This window comes from Schistocerca serialis, chromosome 2 (assembly GCF_023864345.2).
Source record: "Schistocerca serialis cubense isolate TAMUIC-IGC-003099 chromosome 2, iqSchSeri2.2, whole genome shotgun sequence".
NCBI lineage: Eukaryota > Metazoa > Arthropoda > Insecta > Orthoptera > Acrididae > Schistocerca > Schistocerca serialis.
This window is the reverse complement of record NC_064639.1, coordinates 37,348,334-37,365,922: the sequence shown is the minus strand read 5'-3', so window position 1 is coordinate 37,365,922 and position 17,589 is coordinate 37,348,334.

Genomic DNA, 17,589 nt, shown 5'->3' with positions numbered 1-17,589 from the left:
TGACGAAAAATATTCTTAACAAAATGAAAGTAAGTTTTGAAAATATAGCTGCAATGAGTTCAGGAGTAAAAGAACAGAAGAGGGGCCGGTGCAAAGAGTGTGGACCGAAGAAAGATCGGAAGACTAACAAAAACGTGTGACAGTTGTCAATCATTCATCTGCCAAGAGCATGCAAATATTTACAGCAATAATTGTGTACGATAATACCACACCTATAGAAGTTGGGTTAAATATAGTTCCTCAAAATCAAATATCATAATTAAATTGAAATTTTAAGATAATTATTGTGTATAATAAAAGTTAAAATTTAAACTATAACATGCGCTTATATGCAAAAGCCCTGATACAAACGCTATTTTGAAGTTCCATATATGAACATTTGTTTCTCGACCTAAAATTTTACAAAACATTTTTTGTATTAAATATGTTCAATAAATGTTGAAAAGTTCAAACTTTTGTTTTTCTACATAAAAAACTAAATACAAAATATATTTTGAAGGATCATCTAAGAACATATAGTTTTTTTAAGTTGCGGGTCTAACAGACCCATTCACAATATATGTGTTTCTGTTTGGAACACAATAGTAAGGTTAAACACTGTTGATGAGAACAAGAGGATGACACGAGTTATTGCTTATGCAGATGACGTAATGGTAATTATATCGGCGAACTGAAGAGCAAATCTTGAACTAAAGGCAACACACATACTGGAAAAGGTACATAACTGGTACAACAAAAAACTTCGAATAGCAGCCAACAAAACTGTCTACCCACAGCTAATGGGAGCATTAGAAGCATATGTTGGAAAACTTCCATTCAAAGACTACACAAAACCTGCGACTGACAAAGCGACGAATCTGAAGCTTAAACTAGTCAGACTCAACAGTACTCAGTTTAGAATATCACTACAGATGATACGAACCTACCGTATCTCTTTGTGTGAATCCATTCTGAGCTCTGCAGCCAGCACATGGGCCTGTAGTCTCTGCCTCGCATCACACAAAACCATAGTGCGTCGTAGATAGAGTACATCCCTTTAAGAATGCCAGGAGCGTTACGGACAACACCCATGGAGGAATTATGCGTCTTCCTATATGTGTACTCAATAGGCATTACTGTACGTTTCAGAGTTGCAGCATACTGGATGAAAAAGGGACGACAGAACAAAGTATAGGATATTGCAGGCCAACAGATAACTGATAAGAAACAACTTAATGAATGGCGTTATGACATCTGGCACAACGAATGGGACACAACAAAGTACACAGAGTACTCATTCTTCCCAAACATTCCAGAACGAATGAGCATGAAATATAGTGATCCGACACATGGGTGTTCCAATTTCTTACAGAGTGTGGACCGTACCCACGACATCTCCCTCACGTTGTACTATATGGCTCAGCGGAAGACATCACATTACATTGTGACACATTTACACACATACGACCACAACAGCCACACAGTGACATATGACAAGGGCTAAGACAGCCAGATGATTGGTTACAAGTAAACACCATCACAGACAAAATTTCACAAGGACACCACACAACATCAGGCAGGAAAGACCATACATGTGATGGAGAATAGGGAATCACCCTTCAAGACAGCCGGCCAGTGTGGACGAGCGGTTCTAGGCGCTACAGTCTGGAACCGCGCGATCGCTACGGTCGCAGGTTCGAATTCTGCCTCGGGCATGGATGTATGTGATGTCCTTAGGTTAGTTAGGATTAAGTAGTTCTAAGTTCTAGGGGACTGATGACCTCAGATGTTAAGTCACATAGTGCTCGGAGCCATTTGAACCATTTTTTGAACGTCCAAGACAACACAACACATGGAACCGTTCTGACAACAGCGCAACCACTGTGTTACGGCGTAACGTCAGCATAACAGCTAGGAACGACAGGGAGGATAAGGCTACGAGAAGAGGTCAGCCAATCGCACGCTGGCCGACCTCCTTCCGGGACGATAACGCAACAGCAGTGGCCTCTACATGAAGATGACATAAGCGCTGTGCCGGCTGGCGGCAACCACTTCGATAGTAGCTGCAACATTATCCAGTTCGTTAGCGACATATCATAGACTCTACCATTAGTGCTCTCAACATAACACAGACTTGTGTTTCTCTGTTCTGAAGAAGACTGATTATTTTGTATGTCACCCATTGCTTTCGACACATCTATCGAAGTTAAGTATTGTAATCTTCTTGTTGTAATAAAACTCATTAACGAGAGTTGTTTGATTGTTTGTCTAGCAAACCGAGCATGCAGGAATCCTAGGCCCGACGCACTGAATGGGGGACTCAGCAAACTCAGAACAGGACAACATGGATACACAGAACAATGTAAAAGTGAATAATAAAACAATTAAAAATAAAAGTATATATGGAACAATAGCCAACGATAGAAAATGTATAAAGTTTGTGACTATAGATAAGTAATACTCAGAGAGGACAAGTCACTCTCTCACTTATTTCCATACTCAAGGCTATTCTCTAATTTTGTTATTACACCCTAGACATTACTTTTGTGGGATTACAAGAAGTTATCAAAATGAATAAGTTTTGATGGGAGCATATACATTGTTAAAGCATGTAGGATCTTTATGGTAGCTCTCTTTGAATAGTGTTTTCTGGAGTTGAGCAGGCAGCTTCGTTATTCAGCAATAAATCTTGCAGTGGACATTTAGGGCTAGGAAGCCACTTTCAGCTATTAGGTAGAGGATCATTTAAAGGCACTTACTCACTACAAAACAGTGGTCCCATTAATTTCTCGCACTAATGGACAGACAATGCTTTTGGCCAAAGAGGCACTGAACTGCCTACCTGGATCTACCTCTTAGTCGTTACTGGCCGTGGAGAGATAGAGGCGCAGCAGAGAAAATGGGTCGCCTGAACAAGGCGCTTTGACAGTTTCGTAAATGCTCATTTTATAAAGATGTGGCGTCCATAAAAGTCTGTGAGTGTCCACGTCTACCTTGGAACAGACATTATCGAAGGAGTCATCGTATGGTGTCGTCTCTCTGCCTGTCGACTTGTTTTGAAAGCTTCAGGCACTCGGAAGATGAAATGCAATATGTGTGTTGGCTCTGAAATGGGCTATGCTGCGATAAAAAAGCACTTCTCTTAGTTTAGCTGAGCCTCCTGGTCAGACATTCTGTAACATTCGACCTATCCAGATAATGATCTCTGTGATAAATGTATTGTTCACTATAGGTCTAAACGAAAACTCAAAACTTGCTCCCTAAAGTGGCCATAGGAAAACGAATTCGGGATCACAACGTTGTCTCCTCTCTGAGTGGGAATTGACAAGTCAAGGTTGGGCTGCTTCCTCAGTAGGGAAAGATTATTATTAATGCGGGTTAGGACGGGCAAGAGGGTGGAGCAGGCAAGCTAGAGGAAAGACATAACGCTCGTGGTGTCTTGTGATTGGTACATAACCCTGGTGGTGGCAGTTGCATGGGTGCACTTTTCAAGTTTACCAAGGTTTGATGGAAAGGGACGAGTGTAGAAATGAGGCTTCTGATTCGGATTCTGGCCTGGAGAGGAGATACTGGTCCTGACTTTTGTTATGAGTGGGTTGCACTTCGGACACTTGTTCTGAGCGTGACTTCACGCTGGCGCTAGACTGGGGAGCCTGTGATGAAGTCGCAGATGTACCGAAAGATTTGACCTCAGTCATCTCAGACGACTCCCTGTTCTGAGGACAGTCTTATTTGTATCACATTAGCCATCTTGACGTTTGATCTTGTTGTTCACATGCCGTATATGTGACTCAAATTGGTCCATGGTATGACCGGCGAATGGGAATTTTGCAGGCTGGAAACTGCTCCTTCAGAAAGTAATTGCAGTCTGCCTAGCAGATCGCTTGCCAGCAATTTTTCATATTTTGTGCCAATGGTAACGAATTAAAGGCGCCTCACATGTTGTTCTGCAGGCACTTACACCATGAAAGTCACCTTAGACAGTGCTATGCATCGAGAAAGGGGTGTAGTATTGTTGCTCGAGCTGGTTAGGGCAAAGAGAGTCACAGTCTCGCCACTTGGCCTCAGGTGCATCAACGTAGTAATACTTCTACAAAGAATAAATCCGTCGAAGTCTACTCAGCGTTAGATGATTTTATATTTTGTTATCCATGTTTTGTGTCAAGGTAAATAGATAAAACAGATAAACTTAGTCTTGGCAACCAGACGCCACACAGGTGTAGTTCTAACTATTTGTTGATTCAGTCTGCATAGCCAGCAGTTCATGATTTATTTGTCATCTGACTTAACTTGTGTCGTTTGTCCTATTTATGATGAATAAATTTTGCCTTTTTTTAAAAAAAATCCTCTGTTGATATATTAATCACTCATCAATAATTGACTACAATAATGTCATGGCCCCCATTTCATTGAATTAATTCAGCATTCAAGTTTTATTTAAGGTTCTGATAAAAGCGATAAATTCCAATTCAGATTAGCAACAACAACCACTGTCAGAGGGCAGAATCAATATAGCAAAAGCTTGGTCAGGTAAACAAGTGGAAGTCAGGCTGAAGAGCCTAGAACCACTCGGCCACACCGACCGGCAGTAAATAATTGATAAATTTAATTTCATAACGGCTTACATTAGAGACATTAAGCTAAAACGTCCTCTGGAGGCGAGGCTCGACGAAATTCTGAGGCTTCCCTCCGACAGGAAAAGCCACTTCATTGCTACTAATTACCCAAGAATGTCATACTACTGTCAAATGCTACCTGAGCTGCAAATTCCCCATAATCGATCATGTTCCACAATGCATTACTTTTGGAACTGCTGAAGGCACTAACTACTGATAGGCATAGTTAGCAAATGAAAGATTTTGATAGAGAACAAATAATGTATTTATGTTAATAGTGTTCAGAAGTAATTATATATATATATAAATTCGTGACATCCAGTTTTACAAATTTCCTTTTTCTGGCGCACAAACGCACAAAGCGTTACGCCTCGCCTCGCCTCGCCCATTAACACCGACATTGGAGTAGTTATGGCTGGAAGCATGTTGCCTCGTCGGACGAGTCTCGTTTCAAATTGTATCGAGCGGATGGACGTGTACGGATATGGAGACATCATGAATCCATGGACTCTGCATATGAATAGGGGACTTTTCAAGCTAGTGGAGGCTATGTAATGGTGTGGGGCGTGTGCAGTTGGAGTGATATGGGACCCCTGATACGTCTAGATACGACTCTGACGGGTGACACGTACGTAAGCGTCTTGTCTGATCTATTCATGTCCATTGCGCATTCCGAAGGGTTTGGGCAATTCCAGGAAGACAGTGAACGCCTCACATGTTCAGAATTGCTACTGACTGACTCCAGGAACACTCTTTTGATTTTAAACATTTCCGCTGGCCACCAATCTCCACAGACATGAACATTGTTGAGAGTATCTGGGATGCCCTGCAACATGCTGCTCAGAAGAGATCTCCACCCCCTCGTACTCTTACGGATTTATGCAGAGCCCTGCAGCATTCATCGTGTCAGTTCCCTCCAACGCTACTTCAGACATTAGTCGAGTCCATGTCATGTCGTGTTGCGGCACTTCTGCGTGCTCGCAGAGGCCCTACACGTTATTAGGCAGGTGTAACAGTTTCTTTGGCTCTTCAGTGTATAATAAGAAGAAGTTATTGTTGTAACATTCACCTCACTCTCTATTAGTCATGGCACTATTTGATAACTCGTCGCTCGCAACAGAGGATTCAAATACAATTGACAGTTACAGGAATTGTCTGAGGTAAGTAAGTTTCTCGGGACGCCAGCTACACAGATAAGGGTGAGGGACCATCAGAGGTTCAAAAAATATGAAACCCTCATTCTGTACCTGAAGATTGAGGTAAACGAGTGCAAAATTGTTAGGCCCAGGATATTGTCGATGTACATAATGATACAGTACAGTATTAAATGAAGTTTTTCAAGGGAAGAAGAGGGCTATATTTTATATATTATTAGTTATCTAATTTTTCGTTTTTGGTGTTGTTTACTATGCGTTATTAAAAAAATATTTAAAAAATGTTGTGGGCTGGCGGAGAGCCAACCCCGGATTACTAGAGGAAGCCGAAAGGCACGCGTTTTAGTTCACGGAGGCTGGCGTGAGGTCTGGAACAGGACAAGGAAATTAGAATATAGAAAAACGGACGTAGCTGATGGAATACTTAACTTTAATCCGTTAAAGGTGAACGTCGGTCTGACAGTACATGATTAACAAGATCAATAGCAACGGATAGTGGCGCCTTGCTAGGTCGTAGCAAATGACGTAGATGAAGGCTATGCTAACTATCGTCTCCGCAAATGAGGACGTATTTTGTCAGTGAACCATCGCTAGCAAAGACGGCTGTGCAACTGGGGCGAGTGCTAGGAAGTCTCTCTAGACGTGCCGTGTGGCGGCGCTCGGTCTGCAATCACTGATAGTGGCGACACGCGGGTCCGACGTATACTAACGGATCGCGGCCGATTTAAAGGCTACCACCTAGCAAGCGTGGTGTCTGGCGGTGACACCACAAAAAATATAGGTTTTTAGTCTACTGGCTAAATTCGAGCACGATACGCTGAAATTTAATTACCACCATTAGAATTTAGGGTAGACTCCAATACAGCACTTCAGTGAAGCACTCGATACACGTGTATATTTCTGTCTGAAATTTGTCTTTTCTGGAGTTTCGCATTTTATTTGGATTCGAGTAAATAATTAAAATTTTTAGATAGTAAGAGATTTTACGTTATTTTGAAATTCTTTTTGATAAGTCGAATGCTGAGAAGCTACGAAAAAAATTACACAGGAATACGATGTTTAATTGTTCAAATCTAAATTTCAGTTATTGCACAAAATAAAAGACTTTGTAAGAAATAACAACTATCCATGACTGATTGTAATGCAAAAGTGATGAAAACGTATGGATGAGACGTAAGGCATTCTAAAAGAGGAATAATAACTTTGTTAAACTTTTGTGTGTGTCTTCATGCAGCATGGTAAGGAGAGGTGGGCTACACAGTGGTGCAGTGGCTGTCATAGTAGGAAAGTTGGACAGGAGCAAAAATGAGTAGCGATCAAGATAACGCAACAAACAAAAGATTTATGTAACGTATTTCTCCAGTTGTGCGAAGACTCATTACATATTATGTGGCAAGAAATAGAGTCCAGCTATCTACGTCAGATGGAAGAAGCACAAACGATGAAGATGCAGCCACAAGAAGTCATCGTCTGCACAGTATCACATAGCCATGTGGCTCTGAGAGGACATGGGCTTAGCAGCTGCCGCCGACCATCCTACATTGCGGCGACAGAGGGCGCTCAAAGTACAGAGCAGCTGGAGTTATGGCTCGGTGGGTGTGCTCCACCGGTGTTAGACAGAAACGTGCCATTGCATTACCAACACAACGACGCCTTTGGGGTGGTATCACATAAACATAATGAGAGTCAATAAATACATAACTATCTACATTATTAAAGTACTAACCCGGAGGCCGGTACCAGTTGCAGTGTAGGGGTAACAAAAATTCGATTTTCGACATTTCGTGTAATAATTGACCGAAATTAAAAAAAAAAACATGGTTCAAATATCTCTGAGCCCTATGGGACTTAACTTCTGAGATCATCAGTCACCCAGAACGTAGAACTACTTAAACCTAACTAATCTAAGGACATCACACACATCCATGCCCGAGACAGGATTCGAACCTGCGACCGTAGCGGGCGCGCGGTAACAGACTTAGCGCCTAGAACCGCTCGGCCACTCCGGCCGGCGACCGAAATTAAAAATGAAATGCTGTCATAACCTTCTCATTATGAGTTACATTCTGATGTTAAAGGTTTTACACACTAAGTCCCGCATTGCAGTTACAACTTGTGTGTATGTCCAGAGTCAGCGCAACTTACGGTGCACAAATATACACAATTCGTTCATCTAGTATTGGAGAATGCGGACACTTAGGACTTCCACACAGATTACACATAATTTATAACCCTTTATGAAACATTTTCAAGCTGGTACCTCCACAGAGTGATGAAAGGAAAAATTGGACCAGAGGGGACCTTTAGAAAAGCACTTTCCATAGTAGACAAACTTAAATACTAAAATACTTAGGTACTAAAGCACACACTTTTTACGCTCAACATTTCACTTCAAGAGAACCTCTTTATTACTGGAATTTACGTTCAGGAGCTAATACTCTTTGAACAAACTCTGTATAAATATTTATCAGATTCTAGTAACTAGGCTTCAGTCTGATTCAATTTTACGTAAGCTAACTTTTACTATTACACTTTGCAATATTTAAGAAACTTTTTTCATTGTTCACATAATAAAAAAACAATTTAAATGATGCCTCTTTATATTAACCTGGCACTTTATATGTCTGTAAAACAGGATACGTGGATTAATCGAACACCAGGAAGGAGCACTATGTAGGTGTATGATTAGGATGAAGTAACGGGGTGAAACAGTTTCTTTAAAGTTCAAGAATTATTATTAAAACACAGTTTAAATTAATGGTTTACGCTGTACAAAAGTAAAAAAAAGTCGTATCTGGTGGCTGTAGGCTTGGGTGTGGGGAATAATTATGACGGCTACGCTACCCGCTTACGGCCTGCAAGTATCCTGCTGTATGGGCTCAATTTCTCTTTTTGACGTCGTTCAATTTTACATACAGTAGCGCAACAACTCGCAGCCATGCCGTAAGCCATTTGCAGTGTTCATCCCAGGCATTTTTGTACAAATCTGCAGGCAAATCTTGTCCTGCTCCACCAAGGTGTGGCCTCAATCACTGCTGCCTACAGACTATCCCGCGCTTGCTCTACGTACTGGGCCAACCCGCCGTTACCACCTTTTCCACTCCTCAGAGCCACTTCCGTTTCAAACAAAAGCACACTGGCTTTTACATAACACCTATGTCTTACATTGTTCCTAAGCCTGACTTTTTTTTTTCAAATTGTCAGATTTACATCAACATGAATAATTTATACACACAAATATTTTTAGATACAAAATGTCATCAGAAAATTATTTAAGTAATAAACAGTTTCCGTAGTATTTTACATACCTTACACACATACAATGCAAAGAACTTCAAACTACACTATAAAACATTTTACTTTACATCTACAGAAAATATAATACCAACATGTGAGAATTTTAAAGCGTAAACAAATAATGTTAAACACCCTCGAACAGTGAGCGTAAAAAACGAACACCTTTGTCTTTCCGTGCAAGCTCCGATTCCCTTATTTTATTATGATGATCCTTTTTCTCTATGCATGTCGGCGTAGACAAAATGTTCTCGCATTCAGAGGGAAAAGTTGGTGACCGAAATTTGGTGAGATGATCATGCCGCAATGAGAAACGTCTTTGTTTTAATCATGTCAGTAACACTTTCTCCTCTATTTCTCGATTATACGAAACGCACTGCCTTTCTTTGAACGTTCTAGATGTACTCCATTAAACCTATATGTTAGGCAACAGTACTGCAAAAGAGGACGGGCAAGCATAGTGTAGGCAGTCCCTGTAGTAGATAAGTTGCATCTTCTAATTGTTCTGCTAATAAAACGTAGTCTTTGGTTCCCCTTCCCTACATTTTCTATTTGTTCTTTCCAATTTAAGTTATTCGTAACTGTAATTTATAGGTATTTAGATGTGGTTGATTTATCGTGTAACCGAAGTTTAAAGGATTCCTGTTGTCACTCAATGTATGACATCACACTTTTCATTATTTGGGACCAGTTGCCAATTTTCGCACCATATAGATATATTACTAAATCGTTTTGCAATTATTTTTGATGTTCTGATGACTTTACTACACGATAAAAACTATAGCCTCATCTGCAAACAACCTAGGACGGCTGCTCAGATTGTATCCTAAATCGTTTATATAGACAAGGAAGAACGGAGGACCTATAACACTGTCTTTTGGAACGCCAGAAATCACATCCGTTTTACTCGATGACTTCCGTCAATTACTACGAACTGTGACCTCTCTGGCGGGAAATCATGAATCCAGTCGCGTAACTGAGACGATAATCCATAAGCACGCAATTTGATTATAAGCCGCTTGTGAGGCACGATGTCAAAAGCCTTATGGAAACCTAGAAATGAGGAATCAGTTGGAAATCCTTTGTCAACAGAACTCAACACTTGTGTGAGTAAAGAGTTAGCAGCGAACGATATTTTCTACATCCGTGTTGACTATGTCAATAGATCGTTCTTTTCAAGGTAATTCATAATGCTCGAACACAATATATACAAAAATCCTGCTGCATATCGACGTTAATGATATGAGCCTGTAGTTTAGTGGATTATTCCTATTGCCTTTCTTGAATATTGATTTGACCTGGGAAGTTTTCCAGTCCTTGGGCACGGATCTTTTGTCGAGCGAGCGGTTGCATGTGATTGTGAAGTATGGAGGTACTGCATCAGCATACTGTCAAAGGAACCTAATTGGTATCTAGTCTGGAACAGAAAGCTTGCTTTTGTTAAGTGATTTAAGTTGCTTGACTACTCCGAGGATATCTTCTAGTAGGTTACACATGTTGGCAGCTGTTCATCTTTCGAATTCTGGAATATTTACTTCGTCTTCCTTGGTGAAGAAATTTCGGAAGGCTGTGTTTAGTTACTTTCCTTTAGCAGCCCTACCAACGATAATATTTCCCTTGCTATCGCACATAGAGGCATAGATTGTGTCTTGCCGCTAGCATACTTTACATACAACCAGAATCTTTTTGCATTTTTGTGTCAGGTTTCGAGACAAAATTTCATAGTGGAAACTGCTATAAGTAGTCACGGGGTTATATGCGTAATAGAAACCTTAAAGTATGCATGCAAATTTGCATGAAAAATTCTTAAAAATGCATGAAAAGTGTCGAAATTTATAAGATCAAATTATAACAAAATATAGTAGTTACTGCGTGCATTACATCTCAAAGTCGAACCTGTGCATTTCAGTTACGAGGAAGTCCTCCGGTCACGCGAAAAATGGGTGCATTTAGGACGCTAATCCCATTTTCTGAATACTTTCTGGTAGAGGTAAGGAAGAGGGTTTTTCTGGGATTATTTTCTAAAAATTTTCAAAATGGGGGCGCATACCGTGTTTCAGCAATTGTTCTTTCTTTGCTATAGTCGTAACAAGCGGATGCGATGCGAGTGAGTCGCAGTGAAACAGTCGATATGTACAGGACCAACTTCGAGGTATATCGCACGCAGAGGGCCGCGCTCAGAAACTCCGTAATACTTTATTTAAAAAACAGCATACAATCATGAATTTCTGGGACAGCATTAACGTTTAATTAATACTACTGGACCAAAGCATCATTTACAATTTATTTTACACTTTTCTACTATTGTAAATACAAACGACCAAGTACTATTTCAAATATATGACAGCAAGATTGTGTCTTCGATCACTCGAAACATTTTTATAAGCTGAAAAGGACCGCTTCACATCAACTGAGGTAACTGGACAGTATTTGGATTTGGGTACTATGTTGGCACTTATTGTTTCAGGTAAAAGTTCACCCATCCCATTAATAAAACTATCAATTTGGCACAAGGGTTCAGTGCCTGGGTTATTGTTTAAAATTTTGTCAAGCTTTTCTTTGAGTTTTGTTGGGAATACCACCAGCAATGAGGAGTTCACTACAATAATTAGTTTGTTAACTGAATACATCCATTCAAAGCCAAACCTTGAGTTTCAAGCTTTTGAACACTTGCAGGTATATGGAGAAAATGAGTGCTAATCACAGCAGTGTCTTATTTAATAATGGTATCATTAAAATCTTCCTTGCACTGGCAAGTTGCCGGAGACTCTGCATTGCTGAAGTCGTTTACTATCCCTCTAATGATCTCGAAATGTTGATTGTGCAACAACATAGCTTTGACCCACGTACCACAACGAGTTACCACTAGCTCCGAAGGTAAAGGCACATTTGGTAGTTTTTCTTTGTAGATATTGACGCGAGCAGGACCCTTTAAAAACGCTTTCTTTGTAGATCAAATCAGTTTATTTTTATTCACAAACGTGGAACGTATATTACGTGATCAAAAGTATCCGGAAACCCGCAAAACATACGTTTTTCAAATTAGGTGCATTGTGCTGACACCTACTGCCAGGTACTCCATATCAGCGACCTCAGTAGATATTAGACATTGTGAAAGAGCAGAATAGGGCGCTCCCGCAACTAACGGCTTCGAACGTGGTCAGGTTATTGGATGTCACATGTGTCATACGTCTGTACTTGAGATTTCCACACGCCCAGACATCTCTGGGTCCACTGTTTCCGATGTGATAGTGAAGTGGAAACGTATAGGGACACGCACAGCACAAAAGCGTACAGGACGACCTCGTCTGTTGACTGACAGAGACCCGCCGACAGTTGGAGAGGCTCGTAATGTGTAGTAGGCAGACATCTATCCAGAACATCAGACAGGAATTCCAAACTGCATCAGGATCTTCTGCAAGTACTATGAAAGTTAGACGGAAGGTGAGAAAACTTGCATTTCATGGTCGAAAGGCTGTTCATAAGCCACACATCACACCGGTAAATGCCAAACAATGCCTAGCTTGGAATAAGGAGCTTAAATATTGGACTATTGAACAGCGGAAAAACGTTGTGTGGAGTGACGAATCACGGTACACAATGTGGCGATCCGATTCCAGGGGTATGCCAGTGAACGTCATCTGCCAGAGTGTGTAGAGCCAACAGCAAAATTCAGAGGCGGTGGTGTTATGGAGTGGTCTTGTTTTTCATGGTAGGGGCTTGCATCCCTTTTGGTTTGCGTGGAACTATCACAGCACAGGCCTACAGTGATGTTTAAGCATCTTCTTGCTTCCCACATTTGAAGAGCAATTCGGGGATGGCGATTGCAACTTTCAACACGATCGCGCACCTGTCCATAATTCTCGGCCTGTGGCGGAGTGGTTACATGGCAATAACATCCTGTAATGGACTGGCCTCCACGGAATCCTGACCTGAAACCTCTGGAACAGGTTTTGATGTTTTGGAACGCCAACTACATGTCGGACCCCCCCGACCGACATCGATACCTCTCCTGAGGGCAGCACTCCGTGAATAATAGGTTGCCAATCCCCAAGAAACCTTCCAGCACCTGACTGCACATGTGGCTGCAAGAGTGGAAGCTGTCATCAAGGTTGCATGGGGGCTTAATTAAATAAATTTGAAAATATTTTTTAGTTTTTAGTAGCTGTAAGTCCGATTACGCTGTGTCTCGTAAACGGTTGGCCCTGACTAGTATTATTACGCTATCTGACTGCAAAGAACAACAACAAGAATGAAATGAAATTTTTCGTTAACACAATTAATTAATTAAGTCCCCAGCAACTATAAAACCTACAAAACCCAAGCACAAATGTAATTGTTCTGTGTGTGGGAGTGTGACTCAACGTACACATCTGGCACGGTTCTTCTTCAACAAGACAAGAATTTTTAAATACCAATTATACTGACGTGATAAAAGAAAATTAGAAATACGATAATTGCGTAAGGAAAGCAGAATTACACTCTAATACAAGAACACACGCCAGATGCTTTGTTGACTGAACCTGTAATGACGCATTATTTAGGATACTGAAATTAAAAACAAACGGAGTTAGTTACCTCATTTATATTGATGAAAATCACTCTAATCCTTACATTATATCTCAACCAGAACTCTCCAATATCACATCTCAGCAAGCACTGCCTAATAGCACATCTCAACAAACACTCTCTGCTACAACATCTCAGCACAGACTACCACGAGACCTCGACAGGCACTCACTACTACGATCTCTCTCCAAGCACTGACTTCTACGAGTTCTTAACAGGCACTGACTACTACGAGTTCTTAACAGGCACTGACTACTACGAGCTCTCTTCAAGCACTGACTGCTACGAGTTCTTAACAGGCACTGTGGAGGCGGCTTACTAATACTCTTTGGCGCAATCTCTGGTGCAGTGGCTCAGTGTAGCCACCTTTCATATGCCCCTCCTCCACAGGCCAGAATTTGATGGTATTTTTTGCCAGCATTGGTGGTGAAAATACCACCAAATTCGTCCACAAAAATACAGACAAAAATAAAAGATAATATTAATACCTAAATATCACATAATTAGTTAAAATTTTGGCTTTGCACTGACCTTTCAATAACCTAATATATAAAATACAGTAGGCAATACAAATTCTTTTCATACATGTGGCTTTACATAATAGTTTACACAATACATAAAAAATCAGTTTATACAAATGTTCACATAAAATACTTTTAATTATTAAAAAAAAACAAGTAGTTGATAATTCCAGCCCAGCAATGGTCAACAGGTGCAAACACCAACAAGTGACATCGTTTCAGCAGAAGCAGTCCATCAGTTGCACCCAGCAATGTTGAGCAGGTGCAGACACCGACAAGTGACATCATTTCAGTAGAAGCAGTCCATCAGTTGCACCCAGCAATGTTGAGCAGGTGCAGACACCGACAAGTGACATCATTTCAGTAGAAGCAGTCCATCAGTTGCACCCAGCAATGTTGAGCAGGTGCAGACACCGACAAGTGACATCATTTCAGTAGAAGCAGTCCATCAGTTGCACCCAGCAATGTTGAGCAGGTGCAGACACCAACAAGTGACATCATTTCAGTAGAAGCAGTCCATCAGTTGCACCCAGCAATGTTGAGCAGGTGCAGACACCAACAAGTGACATCATTTCAGTAGAAGCAGTCCATCAGTTGCACCCAGCAATGTTGAGCAGGTGCAGACACCAACAAGTGACATCATTTCAGTAGAAGCAGTTCCATCTGTTGCACCCAGCAATGTTGAGCAGGTGCAGACACCGACAAGTGACATCATTTCAGTAGAAGCAGTCCATCAGTTGCACCCAGCAATGTTGAGCAGGTGCAGACACCAACAAGTGACATCATTTCAGTAGAAGCAGTCCATCAGTTGCACCCAGCAATGTTGAGCAGGTGCAGACACCAACAAGTGACATCATTTCAGTAGAAGCAGTTCCATCTGTTGCACCCAGCAATGTTGAGCAGGTGCAGACACCGACAAGTGACATCATTTCAGTAGAAGCAGTCCATCAGTTGCACCCAGCAATGTTGAGCAGGTGCAGACACCAACAAGTGACATCATTTCAGTAGAAGCAGTCCATCAGTTGCACCCAGCAATGTTGAGCAGGTGCAGACACCAACAAGTGACATCATTTCAGTAGAAGCAGTCCATCAGTTGCACCCAGCAATGTTGAGCAGGTGCAGACACCAACAAGTGACATCATTTCAGTAGAAGCAGTCCATCAGTTGCACCCAGCAATGTTGAGCAGGTGCAGACACCAACAAGTGACATCATTTCAGTAGAAGCAGTCCATCAGTTGCACCCAGCAATGTTGAGCAGGTGCAGACACCAACAAGTGACATCATTTCAGTAGAAGCAGTTCCATCTGTTGCACCCAGCAATGTTGAGCAGGTGCAGACATCGACAAGTGACATCATTTCAGTAGAAGCAGTCCATCAGTTGCACCCAGCAATGTTGAGCAGGTGCAGACACCGACAAGTGACATCATTTCAGTAGAAGCAGTCCATCAGTTGCACCCAGCAATGTTGAGCAGGTGCAGACACCGACAAGTGACATCATTTCAATAGAAGCAGTCCATCAGTTGCACCCAGCAATGTTGAGCAGGTGCAGACACCAACAAGTGACATCATTTCAGTAGAAGCAGTCCATCAGTTGCACCCAGCAATGTTGAGCAGGTGCAGACACCAACAAGTGACATCATTTCAGTAGAAGCAGTTCCATCTGTTGCACCCAGCAATGTTGAGCAGGTGCAGACACCGACAAGTGACATCATTTCAGTAGAAGCAGTCCATCAGTTGCACCCAGCAATGTTGAGCAGGTGCAGACACCAACAAGTGACATCATTTCAGTAGAAGCAGTTCCATCTGTGGCACCCAGTAAAGTTGAAGAGGTACACACAGCAACAAGTCAGATTAGTTCAGTAGAAACAGTCCATCAGTGGCACCCAGCAATGTTGAGTAGGTGCAGACAGCAAGAAGTGACTTCATTTCCATACAAGTAGTCCATCAGTTACACCTAGCAATGATGAGCAGGTCCAGAGAGCAGTCCATGATATTCACTATCAACGATCACACTGTTCATCAGAGTATATAAGCACAAATTAAACATGTCCTAGTGACACCAATCATGTAGAAAAAGTACAAGTAACAGTCCATAATATTCACTATCCCTGATCACACTGTTCATCAGCAGAAATTAAACATGTCCTAGTGGCACCAATCATGTAGAAAAAGTACAAGTAACAGTCCATAATATTCACTATCACTGATCACACAGTTCATCAGCAGAAATTAATCATTCCTAAGTGTCACACATTATGTTGAAAAAGTGCAGGTAACAGTTCATAATATTTACCCTCACTAATCAGACAGTTCAGGCATGAACAATAGTTTGACTGCACATACAAATGCTTGTACACTAAACATACAAATCATAACAAACACACAAGTGATGTCAGATAATTTTCATATTAACTATTACAAATACTCAAATATCAGTAAACCTATAATATTTATGGGTGTCAGTGCAAGCCACAACAAACAAATAAAATAATATTTAGGAGATAGGTGGGTAGGATTAGGAAAGGAAAACACACAAAACACACTCACTCATCTTTCATCCACATTAAGTACTACTGTGTACACTCCTGGAAATGGAAAAAAGAACACATTGACACTGGTGTGTCAGACCCACCATACTTGCTCCGGACACTGCGAGAGGGCTGTACAAGCAATGATCACACGCACGGCACAGCGGACACACCAGGAACCGCGGTGTTGGCCGTCGAATGGCGCTAGCTGCGCAGCATTTGTGTACCGCCGCCGTCAGTGTCAGCCAGTTTGCCGTGGCATACAGAGCTCCATCGCAGTCTTTAACACTGGTAGCATGCCGCGACAGCGTGGACGTGAACCGTATGTGCAGTTGACGGACTTTGAGCGAGGGCGTATAGTGGGCATGCGGGAGGCCGGGTGGACGTACCGCCGAATTGCTCAACACGTGGGGCGTGAGGTCTCCACAGTACATCGATGTTGTCGCCAGTGGTCGGCGGAAGGTGCACGTGCCCGTCGACCTGGGACCGGACCGCAGCGACGCACAGAAGCACGCCAAGACCGTAGGATCCTACGCAGTGCCGTAGGGGACCGCACCGCCACTTCCCAGCAAATTAGGGACACTGTTGCTCCTGGGGTATCGGCGAGGACCATTCGCAACCGTCTCCATGAAGCCGGGCTACGGTCCCGCACACCGTTAGGCCGTCTTCCGCTCACGCCCCAACATCGTGCAGCCCGCCTCCAGTGGTGTCGCGACAAGCGTGAATGGAGGGACGAATGGAGACGTGTCGTCTTCAGCGATGAGAGTCGCTTCTGCCTTGGTGCCAATGATGGTCGTATGCGTGTTTGGCGCCGTGCAGGTGAGCGCCACAATCAGGACTGCATACGACCGAGGCACACAGGGCCAACACCTGGCATCATGGTGTGGGGAGCGATCTCCTACACTGGCCGTACACCACTGGTGATCGT